General features: G+C 35.8%; 1 non-coding gene across 1 annotated transcript; it reads right to left on the bottom strand.

The window, feature by feature from the left end:
- Positions 1-762: 762 nt before the first annotated feature.
- Positions 763-869, bottom strand: LOC112761413 (small nucleolar RNA R71). The gene has a single exon (XR_003181806.1). It is a non-coding gene; the product is annotated as a small nucleolar RNA R71 (small nucleolar RNA).
- Positions 870-16,629: the final 15,760 nt, after the last annotated feature.

Consider the following 16,629-nt stretch of genomic DNA (forward strand, 5'->3'; position numbering starts at 1 on the left):
CGTTGTCGGGGATTGACTGTGATTAACAACTATCAGTTGTTTGGTTGTTTAGATTAGGCGTTTTATTTTTAATTTTAATTAAAATTTGTTTTTATTATTTTCGAAAAAAATAAATAAATAAATAAATAAAATATTTTAATCTCTTTAACATAGGTTACCTAATTGGGAATTCTCTACACTCTGACGTAGAGATTCCCATCTTTTCTTGTTTTCTGCTTGTTTATGCGCAGGAACAGAGACAAAGAACATCTCTTAGACTTTGATCCTGAACCTGAAAGGACTTTCAGGCGACGTTTACAACAGGCAAGACTTTACAAGGCTGCAGAATCCACTATGGATCCTAACAATGCTGATAATGCCAATGTGAAAAATCCTAATGCGAATGAGCAACAAAGGAGAGTACTTGGCTCTTACTCTGCTCCTACTGCAGATCTGTATAGAAAAAGCATTGTGGTGCCTCCTATAGCTACGAACAACTTTGAGTTGAAGCCACAACTGGTCACCTTGGTGCAACAAAACTGCCAGTATCATGGTCTTCCCTACGAAGACCCAAATCAATTTATTTCAAGTTTTCTGCAGATTTGTGACACTGTGAAGACAAACGGAGTGAACCCAGATGTGTACAAACTAATGCTCTTCCCGTTTGCTCTGAGGGATGGAGCAAAACTATGGCTAGATTCCCAACCCAAGGAGAGCTTGGATACTTGGAACAAGGTAGTCACTGAGTTTCTGACTAAATTTTTTCCACCAAAGAAGCTGACTAAGCTTAGGGTGGAGGTTCAGACCTTCAGGCAGAAGGATGGTGAAACTCTGTATGAAGCATGGGAGAGATTCAAGCTACTGACTAGGCAATGCCCTCCAGACATGTTCTCCAAATGGACCCAACTGGATATCTTTTATGAAGGTTTGGGTGACATGTCCAAGATGTGCTTAGATAATTCTGCTGGCGGTTCATTGCACAAGAAGAAAACTCCAGAGGAGACTATTGAGCTTATTGAATTGGTCGCTAGCAACCAATACTTATACTCATCTAACAAGAATCCTGTGAACTCTGAGACCTCCCAGAAGAGAGGCGTGTTGAAAGTGGAAGCTGTTAATGCTCTTCTTGCTCAGAACAAGCTTATGTCTCAGCATATAAATCTACTTACTCAACAGATGGGTGGCATGCAAGTCTCAGCTATCAACACCCAAAATCCCCCTCAAGAAGCCTCTTATGACATGACAGGTAATTTTGTGCAGAATGATAATTATGATTATGCTCAATCTTCTTCTGAACAGGTCAATTACAAGGGGAGTGCTCCTAGAAATCCCAATAATGATCCCTATTCTAAGACATACAATCAAGGGTGGAGGAATCACCCAAATTTTGGGTGGAGAGACCAATCTCAGATACCTCAGAATTTCAACAATAATTCTCAGGGCAGCTTCCAACAGAATAATTTCAATAACCGCCAATTTCAGGCTCAACAGCAACAACCACCTCATCAGGCAAACTCTAAATCCCAAGAAGATTCTAATTGGGAGATGATGATGAGTTTTGTGCAGGAAACCAGAGCCTCCATTAGAAATTTGGAAATGCAAATGGGCCAAATAAGCAAGTAATTATCTGAGAGGTCTGCAAGCACATTTCAGAGTGATACAGTGGTGAACCCAAGAGAAGACTGCAAGGTTATACAGCTGAGAAGTGGTAAAGTAACTGGTTCTGAGACCAAGGCCAACGAAGAATTAGTTGAAAAAGAAGCTCCAGAGGAGAAGAAGAAAGAAGTAGAGCACATACCTCCTAAGCGTGCAGACAACCCTTTCCCTGATTCTCTTGACACTTATCCTACCTTGCCAAAGGCTCTTGAATACAAGCCAAAAATTCCATATCCTCAGAGGCTTCAGAAGGCTTCCAAAGAAAAATAGTTTTCTAAATTTTTAGATATCTTCAAAAAGCTACAGATCAACATTCCTTTTGCAGAGGCTCTTGAGCAAATGCCTCTCTATGCTAAATTTATGAAAGAATTGTTGACCCACAAGAGGAATTGGAAGGAACAAGAGACAGTGGTATTAACCAAGGAATACAGTGCCATTATTTAACACAACCTTCCTGAGAAGATGCCAGATCCAGAGAGCTTTGTAATTCCTTGCACCATTGGTGATGTCACCATTCAGAGAGCTTTATGTGACCTTGGAGCTAGTATCAATTTAATGCCACTTTCAGTGATGAAAAAGTTTCAAATTGAGGAGGTAAAACCCACTCGTATTTCTCTTCAACTTGCTGATCTTTCTATTAAATTACCTGTGGGTGTTGTTGAGGATTTACTTGTTAAAGTAGGACTATTCATTTTCCCTGTTGATTTTGTTATATTAGACATGAAAGAGGAGGTAAAATCCTCTATTATACTTGGTAGACCCTTTTTAGCTACAGGTAGAGCTCTGATTGATGTGCAAAACGGTGAATTAACCCTAAGGGTCGATGAAGAACAGGTGGTCCTTCATGTTTTTGAATCTCTCAAGCACCCTAATGATTATAAAGGGTGTATGAGAATAGATGTTATTGAACCACTTGTTCAAGAGGTACTGAAAGCTGAGGTGCTGGATGACATTCTGGATCCCACTTCTGAATATGAATTGGTTGAAGTTGATGATTCACCACCCCAGAAGGATATGGTTCACACGCCAAAAGCAGAGGAGGAAGCCCCCAAGCTTAAGCTCAACTCCTTACCTCCTTCACTGAAATATGTGTTCTTGGGTGAGAATGACTTATATCCAGTGATTATTAACTCTTCCCTGAAGCATGAAGAGGAAGATGCGCTTATTTCAGTGCTCAGGAGCCATAAAACAGCTCTTGGGTGGACCATTAGTGACTTGAAGGGAATTAGTCCAATCAAGTGTATGCACAAGATCCTCCTTGAAGATGATGCCAAACCAGTTGTGCAACCATAAAGGAGACTTAATCCAACCATGAAGGAGGTGGTCCAAAAAGAGGTAATGAAACTATGGGAAGCAGAAATTATTTACCCTATTTCTGACAGTCCTTGGGTAAGTCCTGTGCAGGTAGTTCCCAAGAAAGGAGGGATGACAGTGATCAAGAATGAAAAGAATGAGCTTATTCCTACAAGAACAGTCACAGGCTGGAGAATGTGTATAGACTACAGAAGGCTCAACACTGCTACAAGGAAGGATCACTTCCCCCTGCCTTTCATTGATCAGATGCTTGAGAGGTTAGCTGGTCATGCATTTTATTGTTTTCTAGATGGATATTCTGGATATAATCAAATTGCAGTGGATCCTCAAGATCAGGAGAAGACAGCATTCACATGCCCCTTTGGAGTATTTGCCTATAGAAGAATGCCTTTCGGACTTTGCAATGCTCCAGCAACTTTTCAAAGGTGTATACTTTTAATTTTTTCTGATATGGTTGAAAATTTTATTGAGGTATTCATGGATGACTTTTCTGTTTTTGGTAATTCTTTTGAATCATGCCTTAAGCATTTATCTCTTGTCTTGAAACGGTGTCAAGAATTAAACCTTGTTTTAAATTGGAAAAAATGTCATTTTATGGTTACAGAAGGTATTGTTCTTGGACACCGGATTTCAAGTAAGGGAATTGAGGTTGATAGAGCAAAGGTGGAGGTAATTGAAAAATTACCACCACCAACTAATGTTAAGGCAGTCAGGAGTTTTTTGGGTCATGCAGGATTTTATAGAAGATTTATAAAAGATTTTTCTAAAATTGCTAAACCTCTAAGCAACCTGTTGGTTGCTGATGTTCCTTTTGTCTTTGATTCTGATTGTTTGCATGCTTTTGAAACTCTAAAAGCAAACCTTACCTCTGCTCCCATTATAGCTCCCCCTGACTAGGATCTACCATTTGAATTAATTTGTGATGCTAGCGACTTTGCTATAGGAGCTGTTTTAGGACAGAGGCATGGTAAGCTTGTACATGTCATTTATTATGTCAGTCGTGTGTTAAATGATGCCCAAAAGAATTACACAACTACAGAAAAGGAATTATTAGCTGTTGTGTATGCTGTTGATAAGTTTAGGTCCTATTTACTTGGTTCTAAGGTTATTATTTATACTGATCATGTCGCTTTGAAGTACCTTCTAATCAAACAGGATTCTAAACCAAGATTAATCAGATGGGTGTTACTCCTTCAGGAGTTTGATATAGAGATAAAAGACAGGAAGAGGTCAGAGAATCAAGTAGCTGACCATCTTTCTAGAATTGAGCCTGAAGCAAGAGCACAACCACCCACAGCTGTGACTAAAACTTTTCCTGATGAGCAATTGTTCCTCATCAGCAGGCTCCATGGTTTGCAGACATTGCAAATTACAAAGCTATGAATTTTATTCCAAAGGAGTACAGTAGGCAACAAGTGAAGAAGCTATTGACTGATGCAAAGTACTACATTTGGGAGGACCCGTACCTTTTCAAAAGGTGCTTAGATGGAATGATTCAGATATGTGTCCCGGATGAGGAAAAGCAGCAGATTCTTTGGCACTGTCATGGGTCTGATTATGGAGGCCACTTTGATGGTGAAAGGACAGCTACAAAGGTCCTTCAGAGCGGGTTTTACTGGCCGACTCTCTTTAGGGACTCAAGAGCATTTGTGCAGCATTGTGGCAGATGTGAAAAAGCTGCAAATCTTCCTGCCAATCATGAAATACCACAGCAGGGGATTCTTGAGGTTGAGTTGTTTGATATGTGGGGTATTGATTTCATGGGACCTTTCCCACCCTCACATTCAAACAACTATATTCTAGTGGCAGTTGACTATGTGTCCAAGTGGGTGGAAGCTGTGGTTTTGCCCACCAATGATGCCAAAGTGGTAATGAACTTTCTTCAGAGATATATCTTTAGCTGATTTGGTGTCCCAAGGACACTCATTAGTGATGGAGGAAGCCATTTCTGCAACAGACAACTGGACTCTCTTCTGCATAGATATGGAGTCCGTCATAAAGTGGCCACCCTTTATCACCCTCAGACAAGTGGACAGGTTGAAGTTTCCAACAGGGAACTTAAGAGGATTCTAGAGAAGACTGTCAGTATTTCAAGAAAGGACTGGTCTAGGAAGCTTAATGATGCTCTCTGGGCATATCGGACAGCGTACAAGACTCCTATTGGCATGTCCCCTTATCAGTTGGTCTATGGCAAAGCCTGTCACTTGCCAGTCGAACTGGAGCATAAAGCTTACTGGGCAATCAGGTACCTGAACCTTGATTCAGAAGCTGCAGGAATTAAGTGAATGCTTCAGTTGAATGAGCTTGACGAATTCAGATACTCAGCTTATGAGAATGTCAAGCTCTATAAGGAGAGAAATAAGCTATTGCATAACAAGAAGATAGCCATTAGAGTCTTCGAGCCAGGACAGAGAGTGCTTCTGTATAATTCAAGGCTCAAATTCTTTCCTGGAAAGCTGAAATCCCAGTGGTCAGGACAATTTATGATTACGAGAGCTTCACCATACGGCCATGTGGAGATATAAGAAGAGAATTCTGACAGGAGATTTACAGTGAATGGCCAAAAGTTGAAGCACTATCTTGGAGGCAAGATTGATCGCCAGAGGTCCGCTCATCTGCTGAATTAGCAGACCTGACCGTCAAGCTAGTGACGATAAAGAAGTGCTTGTCGGGAGGCAACCCGATAATTTTGTATCCTTAGTTAGTTTTCGTAGTAGTAGTTTTCTTACTTGATTTTTATTGAGTTCTTACTAATTTTCTGATCATACAGCTATTTTATCACAGGAACCAAACACCTCAAGCTATAAAAAAAGGGAAAGCACACGACGCGCAAGCGTCGCTGACGCGAACGCGTCAGACAGGAGTGTGTGAAAAATAAATTTGACAGAGAGTTGGTCAGATAGAACGCGACGCACAAACGATCCCACGCGTCCGCGTACCCCACGCGATCGTGTCGTTTGTGATTTTCGCCATTCACGCGGGCGCGTCACTGACGCGGACGCGTGACCTGCAAAATCGACGTAAAAGAGTGTTTGGGCAGAGAGTTGTACCGGCTTGGGGCAAGAAGTGTGCTGAAAGCATAAATTTGGTCACGCGGATGCGTGACTGACGCGTTTGCGTCAGTTGCACATATGGTCATCCACGCGATCGCATGCCGTACGCGAACGCGTCATATGAAAATTTGGCTCCCAAGCCATGCGAACAGAAAGTCGCACGGCCGCGTGGCTGGCTTCGCGCAAATCGCACAAATTCCAGGGCACGCGGACGCGTGCCTGACGCTAACGCGTCATTCTGAAAAATGCGCGACCCACGCGACTGCGTGCCGTACGCGAATGCGTCACTTGCGCCGCCCAGTTTTTTTCCTCTCTCTCTCCCAATCCTTATTCTCTCTCATTCTTTGATCCTCTTATTTTTCTTTCCTCATAATATTTGTCTCTTTTATTTTCAGTTCTTATTTGCTTGAGGACAAGCAAACCTTTAAGTTTGGTGTTGACGATTCGCTTAAGGGTTTTCTGTTTATTCCTATGGCACCAAAAGGGAGGCGAATCATCTTCAATGAGGAGCACAACCTGAAGAATAAAGTGACTGCTAGGATAACTAAGGTGGTTGAGTTCCTTTCATTTTTTATTCCTCCCCTCTTTTTCTATGTGATGTTCCGGGTTTCTGCTATTTTGCTTTGTTTGTTGCATGATCCTTTATTAGTTAGAATCCTAGGACTAGTTTAGTTTTCTTTTAATTGCCTTAATTCTGAAAAGATGTTTCATGTACCACTCACTGAACTTGAATCTAAAGAGAAAAAAAAAAGAGAAGTGATGTATTGCATGAGAAATTGAGTTAATTTTAAGAATAGTCTTATTTACTTAAATGTGGTAGTATTAATTGTAATTCTGAATGTATGACATGAACAGTGCATATTTAACTTTGAATCAAAGAATGTTGAGGTACAAAGAACAGAAATTTAGAGAACTATTATGACTTCTCTGAAATTAAGGAAAATTTAATCCTTGAAGCAAAAGAAACAGCCAAAAAAAATAATAAATAAATAAATAAATAAAAGCAAGGTCCAAGGCTCTGAGCATCAATAACTAGGGAGGTCAGACATGATTAAAAGCTCAAAGAGTTGTTTTTCTAGTCATATGCTTGTGGTGTGATTGTGTCAAGTAATTCTTGAGACAGAACACTTAGAGTCGAGATCAATTGCGTTTAACAAGAGTATGCCAAAGGCTTTGAGCACCACTGTCTGGGAGTAACTGAAAGAAAAATCATAACTTAAAGAGAGTTCTGCAGTTAAGTGTTTGTGGTGTTTCTGTGTCAAGTAAAGCTTGAGACAAAACATTTAAAGTCACGGCTAGGCTCAAGGTGCAAAGCACCAAAGAAAAAAACAAATTATAGTAAATTTTGCTGTGTTCAAGGATTAAACTAAAATATAAAAGATAAGAGAATTCATAATATTATCCGGATTCTAATTCCGAATGACAATAACATTCTTGATTCAAAGAAGAGTGAGATGCCAAACCTATTCAGGATTACAGTTATAAACCCCACTATAAAAAGAGACATGAGCTTAATCGAACTCTCATTCTCATGCAAATTCACATCCCAAGCCTATATTAGTTTTGGTTGCTTGAGGACAAGCAACAGTTTAAGTTTGGTGTTGTGATGCGTGAGCATCTTATCTATCTTTTCCTAGTGAATTTGCATCTAATTTATTGAGTTTAATTAAGAGTTAATTATATTTTAGCCACTATAGATGCTATTTTAAGTTTTGTGCAATTTTATTTATTTTAGGTAGCATTCGGATGGATTTGATGAAATTTCTGCAGAGAAAGAGAAGAAACCAAAGAGATGACCAGCTAAGACTGACGCGGACGCGTGGCTCACGCGACCGCGCGGAATGGAGAAATCGCAATGACGCGATCGCGTGCCTGACGCGAACGCGTGGACTGGAATCTGCACAAATGGCGCGAACGCGTGAATGACGCGGACGCGTCACATATGCGATCTGCAAAAATACAGAAAATGCTGGGCAATTTCTGGGCTGTTTCGACCCAGTTTCCAGCCCAGAAAACACAGATTAGAAGCTGCAGAATGGACAAGTCAAGTTTTTACACCCATCAACTGAAGACTTGTGAATTAATTCTAAATTTAAATTCAAATCTTATCTTTTAGGAAAAGATATTATTTTATTTTTAGATAATAGAATTTTAAATTATTAGGATTAGATATAAAAAGGAGATTTCATTAGGAAAAAAAAAACACACAGACAACATTATTCCATTCCAATTTACAATCCTTATTTTCTACTCTGAACCATGAGCAACTAATCCTCCATTATTAAGGTTAGGAGCTCTGTCTATTTGTATGGATTGATTTTATTGCTTTTTCTATTTTAATTTATGTTTTGGATTTATATTTAAGAATTGTTTTCGTTCTTTATTTTATGAATTTGGGTGGAACGGAAGTATGACCCACTTTCTATTTGAGTTCTTGTAAAACTTGGAAAAGCTCTTTACTTGAACAACAACTTGAAAACAATTTCTCTTAAATTTTAATTACTTGGATTTAATAGGATACGTGACATATAATCCTCTTATTTTTGAGTAATTAGAGTTTTTTGTGGCATATAAACTGGAATTGATCATCACCTTCTAATTGGAATTAATTGACCAAGGAATTGGCTATTGATGAATTTTAGAGGAGACTAGGAAGGTTTAAGGAATTAGGGTCTAGTCACAAATAGTTTTTCATAAATTAAATCCTACATAATTAAAATAGTTAGTAAGAAAAGTTAATCCAGAAAAATAGATAACTCTGAAACCTTAACTGTTTCTCTAATATTTTATTCCTCACCTATTCACCTGTGTGTCTTCAAACTCTCAATTTACTGTTTAATGCTCTCTAAACATCCAAACACTATTTTCTGTTTGCCTAACTAAGTCAATCACTCAATCATTGTTGCTTAGTCCATCAATCCTCGTGGGATCGACCCTTACTCACGTAAGGTATTACTTGGTACGACCCGGTACACTTGCCGATTAGTAGTGTGGGTTGTAAAATACCGCATCAGATAACCTAATCCCCCATAGCACCATCGCAAGAAGACTTTCTTGCTTCTTATTAGAGTCCTCCTGCTTTATCTTTAACTGCATCTCCCTCCACCATTTGCAAAAAAATCTTCCCATCAACTCTATTTGGACTACTGAACAAGAGCCCCATGTGATTCCACACTTGTCGCGAGTAGTTGCAGGTAAGCAAGCAATGGGTCAAAGTCTCATCCTCCATTTCGCATCTTGGGCATATCGCAAGGATAGCTTGAATGTGGGTGTACAGTCGGTACCTCACCGGAAAGCCATTATGGAGAGCTTTCCAGGTAAAGACCTTAACTTTGGCTGGACAGTCAAGATCCCAAATCGAGTTCAATAGATTTTTGTCTCTGAAAACTAGTAGAAGACTTTCGAGCAGCGGGTGAAAAAAATTGAAGCATAACTCATATCCTGACCTTACAGAGTAAGAACCCCCTTTTTTCTTGTACCAAATCAAGTTTCTTCTTCTGTAATGCTTATTTGAAGTATTTTTTGTGCAATTTCTAGTGTGAAGTTGCTGCCTATACGAGGCTGATTCGAATTACCTTCTTCAGTGATGAGTTGAGAGACCCAAATTAAGCTTGAATTAGGCTCCTGATTCTGTCTCAGTGTCAATGGTCTTTGTCTTCCAACCCAACAATCTTCCCAAATCTTTATTGCTTATCTTCTCCCAATTTTCCAGAAAACCCCTTTTTTTCAGAATCTTCTGCCCTTCTAATAGACTCCTCCAAGCCCATGAAGGTTTGTAGCCAACATCAACTTTTAGGAATGAAGAATGTCTAAAATACCTGCTTCTGAATACTTTAGTCACTAGTGAATTCGGTTTGGTCATCAATCTCCATCCCTGTTTTTCTAGCATGGCAAGATTAAAAGCTTTTAGGTCCTTAAACCCCAATCCTCCTTGATTTTTTGATCTACACAATATGTCCTACTTAATCAAGTGAAGTCTCCTTTCTCCTTGTTTCTGCCCCCACCAAAATTGCATAAGCAGTCTCTGGATTTTGTCTATAAAAGTTTCAGGCAGTTTAAAGCAACCCAAAGTGTATATCGTGATAGCCGTACCCACTGATTTAATTAGAACTTCACGACCACTGACCGACAGTAACAATCTTTTCCAGTGCTGTAATTTTTTTGCAACTTTATCTTTGACATAAGCGAATGTTACTTTTTTTTATTTCTAGATTGTTGTTGGTAAACCTAGATATTTGTCTTGAATGCCAACATTCGGGACTTGAAGAATGGTTGCAAAGGTTTTCCTCTCTGATTGCAGTGTATTCCGACTGAAAAACACAGCAGATTTATTCAGGTTCACCTCCTGTCCACTTATACTATTGTATTCATTCAACACCTGCATTATGTTTTGGCATGCCTGAGAATTTGCTTTGCTAAAAATTATAGCATCATCTGCAAAAAATAAATGTGTGATAGTAGGACAACTATTGTTTAATCTGAGCCTGACAATATCATTATTCTATTCTCTTCTGTGTAGGAAATGGGAGAGTCCCTCTGCGCAAAGAATGAAAAGATAGGGTGAAAGAGGATCCCCCTTGTCGGAGACCTCTTGCAGGTTTAAAGAAACTTTTAGGTTGACCATCTACAGTAACAAAATAGGAAACATTAGTTACACACTCTTTCATCCATCCTATCCGCCGATCACAAAATCCCAATTGACTCATAACCTTCCATAAGAAGCACCATTCCATCCTATCATATGCTTTGCTCATGTCGAGCTTCAAAGCTAGATCCCAGTCACCAAATTTTTTATTCTTCAAAAAATGCATGTACTCATGTGCTATTAGGACATTGTCACTAATCAACCGCACCTTTATGAATGCACTCTGGTTATCGCTGATCACCTGATTCATTATAAATTGCATACGATGTATCAAGACCTTCAAAATAATTTTATAAAAGACTAAGCTTAAACTGATAGGCCGTACCTGTGACATGGTAGCAGCTTCATGTATTTTAGGAATAAGACAAATGAGTGTATGATTGAAATATCTCAGCATTCTTCCGCTTGAGAAAAAACTAGTGACGGCTTTTATAATATCTTCTTTAATAGTATCCCAAAAGAACTGATAGAATTTCGCCGTAAAACCATCGTCTCCTAAGGCTGAGAAGGAGTTGATTGAAAAGACTGCCCTCTTAATCTCCTGCTCATTAATTGGTCTTGTAAGGGCCTAATTGTTCTGTCTAGATACCTTCTTTCTCATTGTTGAGAGCAATGAATTCGGATTAGCAGGGGACCTTGAACTGAACAGTGTCTCAAAGTATTGTTGTGCTGTCCTCTCAATTCCTTTCGGATCAGAGTGCACCTCCCCTGCTTCATCTTCAAGTTTCTGTATTCTGTTGTTCTTATTTCTCAATTGTGTCCTTGAGTGAAAATACTTCGTGTTTTGATCACCATATTTTAGCCACCGCTCTCTTACTTTCTCTTTCCAATAATGTTCTTCATTTAGGTAGGCTTATGTAAGTTCTTCTTCTAAAGCCTTAATATAAAAGTTGTCTACTTGTTGCGCTTTGTTTTTTTTCTTCTTCTATCATTTGTTTAAACTTCGCGCTTTGTTTTTTTCTTCTTCTATCATTTGTTTAAACTTCTGGATCTATCTTAGTGAGTTGCTGTTGGACTGTTGTTGCCAATCAACAAGGCGATGCCTTAAGCTTTGTGTAAAGACAGAATATAAGTGAGCCTTCTATATATTTCTTCCATGTGTCTTTTATAATATGTCCAACCACCTCATTATCACACTACCTCTCTTGAAATCTAAACCTCCTCTTAAATCTCTATTATTCTATTTTCGATTCAAACAGCTGGTCTATAATCGAAACCTTGATCATTTAAGTGAAAGATCGGTTGAATAGGATTATTAGCATAATAATTATGTGTTGTCATATCACTAACATGTGATAATTATTTATTAACAAGTGTTAGTAATATGTTAATATGGATTGCAATATTAATATTTGATTTTATCTCTAATATTTTAATATATTTTAGCTATACTTCTAAATAAATCAACATATAATATAGTAATTTTACACTTATCTGTTAGTGGGATTTGGATTCTTTAATTTTAGATTTTATTTTAAATTAAAGAATAAAGTATAACTTTTTATGATTTATTTTATAAATAAAACTAAAAAAATATAAAAAATATTTAAAAATAAAAAAAAATTATATTTTACTCTTTCAAATAAAAATCTAAATTTTAGAAGATGTAAATTTCCGTGAGTGATGCATCGATAATTTCTACGCATCATTGACAAGTAGACATACCATTGTTAATTAACATATGAAATCACAAAAAGCAGCTTAGTTTGGTGGCCAATGCTCTCTAAGCTTACCATCCTTGCTCCTTTCATTTTGGAGTTTTTCTTTTCTTCTAACCTGTGTTAATTGAGTTCCATATATATATATATAAAGCCGTCTTTGTATTTTTATCATTTATTTACTAAAATTCTTTTTTATCATTATCAATAATTACTATAGGGATCTCGCTAGGGAGACAATGGACTATTTGTACAATGTGTACAATGGATTATTGAGTTACAAAATGAACATCTTTTATATTATCTAGAATAACCATCTTAGTACTAGGGATAATAAACATCTCCCCAAAAACTTAAATTGATTTTGGGGTTCACTAAGGATTGAACTCTTAACCTTTCAAATCTAGAACTCTAATACCATATCATAATACCACTCATCCCAAAAGTTTTAGCTGATGGAAAAGGTAACATTAATGATTATATCTCTAATACTCCATAAACCTCCATTGTACACATTGTACAAATATTCTATTAGCTCCTCATACTTTCCCTTACTATAGAGAGTGATGGACTGATGGAGAAAAAATATCGGTAAAGATTTTTACAAAAATATCGCGTTGTAAGTATAGTTTTAAACGGACAATTATTAAACCTCAATCAACGTTTAAATTGTTTGTCACTTAAGCAAATCCAATAAAATTAACCAAAATATTTAAATTTTGGGTTGTCTCTTAAAGGAATTGCAGGGAAGTGTAGTTTATTATTGGTTATGAAAAAAAATATTTTTGGCGTTTTGTAATAAGAAACAAGAAAATAAAATGGCAAGAAAATAAACTAATAACTAAGAAAACTCTTAGCAAGAAAAGAGAATTGGAATTCCTATCCTCATTATCATCCTCAATTATGATGGTAATTGTCTTTTAATAATTTATTCTCACTTAGTTAACCTCTAACAATGAAGAAAAGTCAAGTGAGCAAAATCAACTTAACTTCACAAGTCATAATCAAAGACTAGATTTAGTGAAGTCTAAACCAACTAGCAAATTTTAATCACCAATCAACAAAAGAATTTTGATAACTCAAGAGTCTCTAATTGATCAATCTAAGTTAAGAACATAAAAATCTATTTTAAAATCTAACCAAACATTTTATTAAACACTTGAAAGGCACAAAATAAAAGTATAGAAAAATAACAAGAAATAGTAAAATCTAAGATTAACAGATGTAAGGAATCAATAACCAACAATTAAAGAAAGAAGCAATAAACATGAAATACCTCAAATTGCATTAAAAGGAAATTGAATCTAACTAGAAGAGTTCATAAACTAAATTGGGAAAATAAAGAAATCAACAAGAGAAGATAAACTAAGATACTAGAACAATAAAAGGTAGAAGAAAACTAAATTAAAGCAAGATAAAAAAAATCTGAAGCTAAGAAGAAATAAGGCTAAAAACCCTAAAACCTAGAGAGAGGAGAAAGACTCTCTCTCTAGAAACCTACATCTAAAACCTAATGTGTGTAAAAGTGAATGAATGAAAAGTTCAAATGATTGAATGATCAACTCCACTCCCAGCCTTTTGTCTTTAATTTCGGGCCTGAAACTAGGTCAAAAACAGCCCAAAAATCGGCCTCAACGTTTTCTGTTAATTACAGCATGTGACGTTCGTCACGCGTACGCGTCAGCTACGCGTACGCGTCGCTGAAACTTGGCACTGGCCACACGTGCGCGTCATTTGGACGTTGGCTCGGTCATGCGTCAGCCATGCGTGCGCGTGGATACCAACTCCTTAAAACTTCAATTTCTTGTATTTCTTCCACTTTTGCATGCTCATCCTCTAAATCATTCCTGCCCTATAAACTCTAAAAACACTTAACACACGAATCACAACATCAAATGATAATAAAAGAGGATTAAAAATTAGCAATTTTAAGGCTTAGGAAGCATGCTTTCAATCATAGCACAAAATTAAGAAGGAAACTTAAAAACATGCAATTTACATGAATAAGTATGAGAATAGTTGACAAAATCCACTCAATTCAATATAAAATAAACCATAAAATATTGGCTCATCATGGACACAGAAAATTTTAAAAGTGGAGACAAAAATATATATTAAAATAAATTTTGTTAAACATTATTAATTATATGGAGATATAAAAATTAAAAAGAATTAGTGAACACTTCCATTCTTAAAATACTATTCATTATATATAATTTATAAAAAATATTTTTTATTTCTAAAATTTGAACTTAAAATATTTTAATTAAATTATAGATAACTTATTATTCTAACTAATTTTTTTATACACATTTAATAATAAAATTAAAATCTGTATATAAAAAATATGTTTATATAAAATAATAGAAACATAATTTTCAATTTTTTCTTTCTTTCTTTTTAAAATAATTAAATTTGTTATATATTTTTTAATTTAATTTTGATATAATGTTAGATGAAAGATTTTATGCATCTATTTAATTATGTATTGAAATTAAAATATTTTTTTATTACTATTTCTAAAAATAAAAAATATATTCTAAATTAGTAAATTAATCAATTCATTTTAAAATTTAATATGCAACATAGGTACATATAATAAAAAAAATTAAAAACAAATAATAAAGATGAATAAATTGAGAATAAAATAAAATATATAAAGTCATGAAGAAAATAAAATATTAGATTAATACCTAAATTATAATTGTTTGAATTAAAATTTGCAATTGAAAATATCAAAAAGAGAAACAATAAAATTAGAAGATACATAGAGTCATGGAGAGCTATATAAAAAAATGGAGAATTTAAAATTTATCTTTTGATGAAGAGAAGATGATCACTAGATAAGGAATAGAAAAAGAAGGTTGAAAATATAAAAATAAGATTTAAGGGAATAGAGGAGTGACGGCACAGAAACTAAATTTGATTAGGTTAAATAATAGTCAAAATGATAGAAAATAAAAAAGTGAATTTGAAATTTTAGCTAATTAGATTTAGTTTATTTGTAGTGGGATCATTTAAAATTTGAAGTGGGGACACATTATATATAATTAAATTTTAAAAAATAAAAAATAAAAACACAGTGGGGCAATTGCCCCCTTATTATTTTTCTTAGATCCGTCCCTGACTGTAGGATCGGACTATCAGCTACCATTGGACCATCGCCAACTGCTATCAGACTCTACCACGTCTTTTTCTTCTCAAACTATTCTTTTATATTAATACTAAGAGGATAACTTAATACACCGAATTATTTTTATTTCAACCAAATTCTATGAAAATTAAGGATTTTAGTTTATTTATGATGTAAATTCTGTATTTTTGCTAATAAAGAATTTGTATAAGATATAGTTTGTCATAGAAAAGGAGGTGTCGTCCTGTCTTCTCTATAGATGAGACATACGTCAAACTTCAAAAAACAATAAACGAGGTGAGCATCTGTGAATTAAAGATATTTCAACGCTCAAGTCAGTAATAATTCAAAAAAGAGAATAAAAGTGACTTAAGTGAGTATTAGATTTTCAGATATTTTTTACCTTGACCTGATATTACTTTATATAAACTGAATAGAAACTAAGCATTTTTGAATATGGTCGATTAGTGAGCCATAAACTATAGTTGTGGTGAGAACCATAATGTAGTTACTGTGATATTCTCAGCATCTGTTTTAACTTTTGACTATTTCACTAAATTGTGCTAAACCAATGATGTCAGAGAATGAAAAAAATAATTTCATTTCATTAAGGAATGAATGAGAGAGGTTGGTTTTATATACAAGTAATTGAAGGGTTAAACTTATTCTAACTAGCCGTTGTAACTACTGTAACTAATTTAATTACACATAACTAATTGGTAAATACAAGTGAGCCTAATATTTCTCCTCAAGTTGGAGCATACAAATTGTATGTTCCTAATTTAGATATGAGAAAAAGAAACTGAGGTTTGGAGATGGCATTGGTAAAGATATCTGCTAATTGGTGTTTGGTTGGAATGTGCACTAACTTGATGAACTCGGTTTCAACCTTCTCGCGAATGAAATGACAATCTATCACAATATGCTTAGATCTTTCATAGAAAGTTGGATTAGAGGCTAATTAAATGGCTGAAAGGTTGTCACAAAAAAGCATAGCAGAGTCAATAGTAATATCCATGAACCTCAGTAAGTTGGTCAGCTAAACAACTTCACAAGTAGCATTGGCCATAGCCCTATACTCAACCTCGGTTGAGCTTCTTGATACGATAGGTTGCTTCTTGCTTTTCCACGAAATTAAAAAATCTCTCAAGAAAGTGCAGTAGCCAGTAGTAGACCTTCTAGTATTGAGAC

Source organism: Arachis hypogaea, chromosome 16 (genome assembly GCF_003086295.3).
Source record: "Arachis hypogaea cultivar Tifrunner chromosome 16, arahy.Tifrunner.gnm2.J5K5, whole genome shotgun sequence".
NCBI classification, from domain to species: Eukaryota; Viridiplantae; Streptophyta; class Magnoliopsida; order Fabales; family Fabaceae; genus Arachis; species Arachis hypogaea.